Source organism: Melanerpes formicivorus, unplaced genomic scaffold (assembly GCF_026170545.1).
Source record: "Melanerpes formicivorus ecotype bairdi unplaced genomic scaffold, bMelFor1.0.p_v2 SCAF_354, whole genome shotgun sequence".
NCBI classification, from domain to species: domain Eukaryota; kingdom Metazoa; phylum Chordata; class Aves; order Piciformes; family Picidae; genus Melanerpes; species Melanerpes formicivorus.
The window spans coordinates 125,001-132,500 of record NW_027142706.1 but is presented as its reverse complement, the minus strand read 5'-3'; positions in this window follow the sequence as shown (position 1 = coordinate 132,500).

Genomic DNA, 7,500 nt, shown 5'->3' with positions numbered 1-7,500 from the left:
CCCGCCCCCGTAACCTGCTCTGAAGCATCCGCTTCCCGCCGCGGTTCGCCCTCCACCCCCCCGCCGCACACGCAGCTGCCGCTTCCCGCCGCCTCTGCCCCCCGCCCCGGGATCAACCACCCGCCGGGTCCAGCCGGTCCCGGTCCCGGGAACCTGCTCCCGGGGCCAGCCGGAGCCACGCCCCCTCCTCTGACGCTTCCAGCTGCCGCCTCCCCTCCCACCCCCCCAAACTCACACTGGCCCTCGCCGGCCCGCCCACCCGCCTACCTGCTTGCCCGCCGCCGCTGGGTGGCGTGCCGGACACTCTCGCACACAGGTACACAGACAGGGACACAGGGACACAGGCACTCAGGCACACAGGGACACAGGGACACAGGGACACAAGGACACAGGGACACAGGCACTCAGGCACTCAGGCACTCAGGGACACAGGGACACAGGGACACAGGCACTCAGGCACTCAGGGACACAGGGACACAGGGACACAGGGACACAGGCACTCAGGCACACAGGGACACAGGTGGCGGGCCGGAGGCCTCTCTCCACTGTGTGGCAGGGGTCCAAGAGCCACCCCAGCCCAACCCAGAGGGTCTTTTGCACCTCTCTAGAGGCCACCCAGAGACCCCAGGCCGCAGCAGAAGCCTCCCCCGCACGCTCTGCAGGCTTCCGACCCACCCCAGGCCGCAGCAGAAGCCTCCCCCGCACGCTCTGCAGGCTTCCGACCCACCCCAGGCCGCAGCAGAAGCCTCTCCCGCACGCTCTGCAGGCTTCCGACCCACCCCAGGCCGCAGCAGAAGCCTCCCCCGCACGCTCTGCAGGCTTCTCAGCCACCCCAGGCCGCACCAGAAGCCTCTCCCGCACGCTCTGCAGGCTTCTCAGCCACCCCAGGCCGCAGCAGAAGCCTCTCCCGCACGCTCTGCAGGCTTCTCAGCCACCCCAGGCCGCACCAGAAGCCTCTCCCGCACGCTCTGCAGGCTTCTCAGCCACCCCAGGCCGCACCAGAAGCCTCTCCCGCACGCTCTGCAGGCTTCTCAGCCACCCCAGGCCGCACCAGAAGCCTCCCCCGCACGCTCTGCAGGCTTCTCAGCCACCCCAGGCCGCAGCAGAAGCCTCTCCCGCACGCTCTGCAGGCTTCTCAGCCACCCCAGGCCGCAGCAGAAGCCTCTCCCGCACGCTCTGCAGGCTTCTCAGCCACCCCAGGCCGCACCAGAAGCCTCTCCCGCACGCTCTGCAGGCTTCTCAGCCACCCCAGGCCGCAGCAGAAGCCTCCCCCGCACGCTCTGCAGGCTTCTCAGCCACCCCAGGCCGCACCAGAAGCCTCTCCCGCACGCTCTTCAGGCTTCTCAGCCACCCCAGGCCGCACCAGAAGCCTCCCCCGCACGCTCTGCAGGCTTCTCAGCCACCCCAGGCCGCAGCAGAAGCCTCTCCCGCACGCTCTGCAGGCTTCTCAGCCACCCCAGGCCGCAGCAGAAGCCTCTCCCGCACGCTCTGCAGGCTTCTCAGCCACCCCAGGCCGCACCAGAAGCCTCTCCCGCACGCTCTGCAGGCTTCTCAGCCACCCCAGGCCGCAGCAGAAGCCTCTCCCGCACGCTCTGCAGGCTTCTCAGCCACCCCAGGCCGCAGCAGAAGCCTCTCCCGCACGCTCTGCAGGCTTCTCAGCCACCCCAGGCCCCAACAGAAGCCTCTCCCGCACGCTCTGCAGGCTTCCGACCCACCCCAGGCCGCAGCAGAAGCCTCTCCCGCACGCTCTGCAGGCTTCCGACCCACCCCAGGCCGCAACAGAAGCCTCCCCCGCACGCTCTGCAGGCTTCCGTCCCACCCCAGGCCGCACCAGAAGCCTCCCCCGCACGCTCTGCAGGCTTCCGTCCCACCCCAGGCCGCACCAGAAGCCTCCCCCGCACGCTCTGCAGGCTTCTCAGCCACCCCAGGCCGCACCAGAAGCCTCCCCCGCACGCTCTGCAGGCTTCTCAGCCACCCCAGGCCGCAGCAGAAGCCTCCCCCGCACGCTCTGCAGGCTTCTCAGCCACCCCAGGCCGCAGCAGAAGCCTCCCCCGCACGCTCTGCAGGCTTCTCAGCCACCCCAGGCCCCAACAGAAGCCTCTCCCGCACGCTCTGCAGGCTTCCCACCCACCCCAGGCCGCACCAGAAGCCTCCCCCGCACGCTCTGTAGGCTTCTGACCCACCCCAGGCCGCAGCAGAAGCCTCTCCCGCACGCTCTGCAGGCTTCTCAGCCACCCCAGGCCGCAGCAGAAGCCTCTCCCCGCACGCTCTTCAGGCTTCTCAGCCACCCCAGGCCGCACCAGAAGCCTCCCCCGCACGCTCTGCAGGCTTCTCAGCCACCCCAGGCCGCACCAGAAGCCTCTCCCGCACGCTCTTCAGGCTTCTCAGCCACCCCAGGCCGCACCAGAAGCCTCCCCCGCACGCTCTGCAGGCTTCTCAGCCACCCCAGGCCGCACCAGAAGCCTCCCCCGCACGCTCTGCAGGCTTCCCACCCACCCCAGGCCGCAGCAGAAGCCTCTCCCGCACGCCCTGCAGGCTTCTCAGCCACCCCAGGCCGCAGCAGAAGCCTCTCCCGCACGCTCTGCAGGCTTCTCAGCCACCCCAGGCCGCACCAGAAGCCTCTCCCGCACGCTCTGCAGGCTTCTCAGCCACCCCAGGCCGCACCAGAAGCCTCTCCCGCACGCTCTGCAGGCTTCTCAGCCACCCCAGGCCGCAGCAGAAGCCTCTCCCGCACGCTCTGCAGGCTTCTCAGCCACCCCAGGCCGCAGCAGAAGCCTCTCCCGCACGCTCTGCAGGCTTCTCAGCCACCCCAGGCCGCAGCAGAAGCCTCTCCCGCACGCTCTGCAGGCTTCTCAGCCACCCCAGGCCGCAGCAGAAGCCTCTCCCGCACGCTCTGCAGGCTTCTCAGCCACCCCAGGCCGCAGCAGAAGCCTCTCCCGCACGCTCTGCAGGCTTCTCAGCCACCCCAGGCCCCAACAGAAGCCTCTCCCGCACGCTCTGCAGGCTTCCGACCCACCCCAGGCCGCAGCAGAAGCCTCCCCCGCACGCTCTGCAGGCTTCCGTCCCACCCCAGGCCGCACCAGAAGCCTCCCCCGCACGCTCTGCAGGCTTCCGTCCCACCCCAGGCCGCACCAGAAGCCTCCCCCGCACGCTCTGTAGGCTTCTGACCCACCCCAGGCCCCAACAGAAGCCTCCCCCGCACGCTCTGCAGGCTTCTCAGCCACCCCAGGCCGCACCAGAAGCCTCTCCCGCACGCTCTGCAGGCTTCTCAGCCACCCCAGGCCGCAGCAGAAGCCTCTCCCGCACGCTCTGCAGGCTTCTCAGCCACCCCAGGCCGCACCAGAAGCCTCTCCCGCACGCTCTGCAGGCTTCCGACCCACCCCAGGCCGCAGCAGAAGCCTCCCCCGCACGCTCTGCAGGCTTCTCCGCCACCACAGGCCGCACCAGAGGATCTTTTGCACCTCTCTGGACGCCACCCAGAGACTCCAGGCCGCACCAGAGGCCCCCCCCCCAACCATTTACAGGCTGCAGTGCCAGCCTAGGCCCCGCTGGCAGCCTCCCTTGTCTGCTTTGGAAGGCCTCCCATCCACTCCAGACCTGCCTGGAGGCCTCCCTCGACTGCTCCCGGGGCCCTCGAAGCCACCCTAGGCCTTTCTGGAGGACCTGCTCGACCGCTCGGGCGGCTTCTGACGCACCCTCGGCCATCCGGCGCCCAGCAGCTCCCAGGGCCAGGCACCGGCCTCCCCCTCCGGCCGCCCCTGGGGCCGGGGGTGGCTCGGACTCGGCGCCCCCAACGTGTCGTCCCGTCCCCCCCCCGCCCCGCACCGCCGAACATTCGCTGCAGCCGAGGGCTTGCCGCTCGACGCCTACCCCACCCGCCCAGCCCCCCGCTGCGGCCCGGCGCTGCCCCGGCCGCTGCGCCCCGCCTCTCATCGCTCCCCCCACCCGGCAACCGGCCGCCGGGCACGGCAAGTCCCAGGGCAGGGAACAGGTGCTGCCGGGACCCCGTGCTGGCTGCCGGCTTCCCGGGGCTGCCCCGGGCAAGGACAGGTCGCCCCCCCGCCCCGGCGAATGTTCACCGAACCGGCTGCCGGCTGCCTTCGAGCACCCCCCCGCCCCCCGCCACTATCGTCCCCCCCGCCCCCCCTCCGCCTCCGCTGCCGCTTCTGCCCGCACCCCCTCCACTGCCTCCCCCCGCCGCCGGCGAACGAGTCGGCGGATCCGTAGGGTGCCGGGAGCCCGAACGGCGAGCGGCTCCGGCTGCTGCCGGGACCGCGGGGATTCGAGCCGGTCCGGCCGCGGCCGGGACCCCCGTGCCGGAAGCCGGCATCCCGGGACGGCCCCGGGACGGCCCCGGTCGCCGGCCGGGTGACGTTCAGCGAAGCGGCTGCCGCCAGTCTTTGGGCCTCCCCCGTGCCGGGGCCGCGGGGCTTCGAGCCGGTCCGGCCGCGGCCGGGATCCGGGGCCGGACGATGGCTTCCCGGGCCGGTCCCGGTCGCCTCCCGGGCGACGTTCACCGAAGCGGCTGACGGCTGTCTTCGAGCCCCCCCCCCCCCTCCGCCTCCGCGGCCGCTTCTGCCCGCACCCCCTCCACTGCCTCCCCCCGCCGCCCGCGAACGAGTCGCCGGATCTGTAGGGTGCCGGGAGCCCGAACGGCGAGCGGCTCCGGCTGCTGCCGGGACCGCGGGGATTCGAGCCGCTCCGGCCGCGGCCGGGACCCCGTGCCGGAAGCCGGCATCCCCGGACAGCCCCGGGACGGCCCCGGTCGCCGGCCGGGTGACGTTCAGCGAAGCGGCTGCCGCCAGTCTTTGGGCCTCCCCCGTGCCGGGGCCGCGGGGCTTCGAGTCGGTCCGGCCGCGGCTGGGACCCCGTGCCTGTCGCAGGCTTCCCGGGACGGCCCCGGAACGGCCGCGGTCGCCGGCCGGGTGACGTTCACCGAGGCGACTGCCGGCTGTCTTCGAGCCCCCCCCCCCCCCGCCGGAGCCGCGGGGATACGAGCCGGTCCGGCCGCGGCCGGGACCCCCGTGCCGGAAGCCGGCATCCCGGGACGGCCCCGGGACGGCCCCGATCGCCTCCTGGGTGACGTTCACCGAAGCGGCTGCCGGCTGTCTTCGAGCCCCCCCCCCTCCGCCTCCGCTGCCGCTTCTCCCCGCACCCCCTCCACTGCCTCCCCCCGCCGCCCGCGAACGAGTCGCCGGATCTGTAGGGGGCCGGGAGCCCGAGGCGGCGAGCGGCGCCGGCTGCTGCCGGGACCGCGAGGCTTCGAGCCGGTCCGGCCGCGGCCGGGATCTCGTGCCGAACGTCGTCTTCCCGGGACGGTCCCGGGAGGGCCCCAGTCTCCTCCCGGGTGACGTTCACCGAAGCGGCTGCCGGCTGTCTTCGAGCCCCCACCCCTGCCGTGGCCGCGGGGATTCGCCCCGGTCCGGCAGCTGACGGTTCCCTGTGTCGGACGCCGGCTTCCCGGGACTGCCCCGGGACAGCCCCGGTCGCCTCCCGGGTGACGTTCACCGAAGCTGCTGCCGCCTGTCTTTGTCCCCCCCCCCCCGTGCTCTCCCTCAGGCGGGAGGTAGACGTGCTCTCCCTCGGCGAGTAGACGTGCTCTCCCTCGGCGAGTAGACGTGCTCTCCCTCGGCGAGTAGACGTGCTCTCCCTCGGCGAGTAGACGTGCTCTCCCTCGGCGAGTAGACGTGCTCTCCCTGGGCGAGTAGACGTGCTCTCCCTGGGCGAGTAGACGTGCTCTCCCTGGGCGAGTAGACGTGCTCTCCCTGGGCGAGTAGACGTGCTCTCCCTCGGCGAGTAGACGTGCTCTCCCTGGGCGAGTAGACGTGCTCTCCCTGGGCGAGTAGACGTGCTCTCCCTGGGCGAGTGACGTGCTCTCCCTGGGCGAGTAGACGTGCTCTCCCTGGGCGAGTAGACGTGCTCTCCCTCGGCGAGTAGACGTGCTCTCCCTGGGCGAGTAGACGTGCTCTCCCTCGGCGAGTAGACGTGCTCTCCCTGGGGTGAGTAGGACGTGCTCTCCCTGGGCGAGTAGACGTGCTCTCCCTCGGCGAGTAGACGTGCTCTCCCTCGGCGAGTAGACGTGCTCTCCGCGGAGATCGCGCTTGTCGCCAAGGGGTCGCTGTTGCGCTCTGCCTCCGCCTACGTCATCGTACAAGCCGGCGTGATTTCTGCGACCTGCCGCTGGGCGGAGGTCGGCTGGTTGTGCGCGCTCGCGGAGCTGACGGCCCTCCAGTTCCGTATATGAGGGAACAAGCGACGCCGAGCACTCCCAGGGCAGCGCTGCCCGAGCGGCTGCTCCCAAGCCACCCGCCAGGCGGCTGGGCAGGGGTCCGTCTGGCTTCTCGGTGGCTTTTCGCCCGGGTCAGAGAGGGGACCCCGCGGGGCCGAACAAAGGCGCGGCGGTTTGGAGCGGCCGCTGGCGCACCCTCAGCGGTGTTGGATGGGTTTCGCTCGTACCGTGAGCCGGAGCCCAGCCCGGGCTCGGCAACGAAAGCGGGGAAAAGAAAAAAAGTTGACGAGTGGCTGGCGCCGGCCACTGCCGAAGTGTGGAACCCCCGAAGCGAAGTTTGCCCGGTGGGGCACGGGGGCAGAGAAAGCCGGGGAGACGTGGTGCCGGCGTCGGTCCCACCAAGATGGAAAGCAAGCCCGTCCAGGCACGGCGAGAGAGAGCCCGGTAAGGGGCAGAGAGAGTTCCCAGCACTGGACCCTCTTCACGGGGGTTCCCCCCCATGGCCAAAGCCGCAGCCCGCGGGGGGCACGGCATCTAAGGGAAAAGCCAGCGGCGGTGACTGGCCACTCGGTATGCTATGGAGCCCGGCATGGGGGGAGGAGGGCAAGCCGGTGCCCCAGCACGGCTTCCTCCTGGCTCCAGAGGGGCGCCCCGTGATGGAGATGTAACTCGGTGCAGCTTGAGGGAAAATGCAAGCCCACATTTCGGGGAGGCAGAGGTGCCCTGTGAGCCGGTGCGGCCCGGTGCAGCTTGCCCCCCCCCCCCATCTCTGGAGGGCGCCCCGTTTGCTCCTCCGGCGTGTTGCCCCGCACGCCGAGCCCCGTGCCTGCTGGCTGCTCCCGAGGGCGGGTGGCGGGTGGCGCGTGGGCTGTGTCTGTCCCAGGAGAGCGAGGCCGTGGGGCCTCCGCTGGCTTCCTTTCCTTCTGTCCTTGTTGATCGATGAGGCCTTTCGGGTCGCGTCGGAAAGGGCCCCCCCGGCCGGCAGGGCAAGGGCGGTCTTCCTTTCCACTTCGCTTCCCGTCGCGTGTGAGGTGTCGTCCTCGTTCCCCCAGCCCCGAGCGGCTCGAGCGGGGGGGAGCCGTGGCGTTAGCGGCCCGGCGCGTGCCTTGCCGCATCCTCCCCTTTCCACCTCCCCCCCGGCGCTGGGGCAGGGTTCGGGGACCGGTCTACCGCAACCGGCTTTGTGACTGCTGCGTGGCCCCGTGAGTTTTCAGGTGTCCTAAAACGCGTGAGGCGCCGGTGTCGTCCTCGGTTCCGGGTACCCGCGGGTG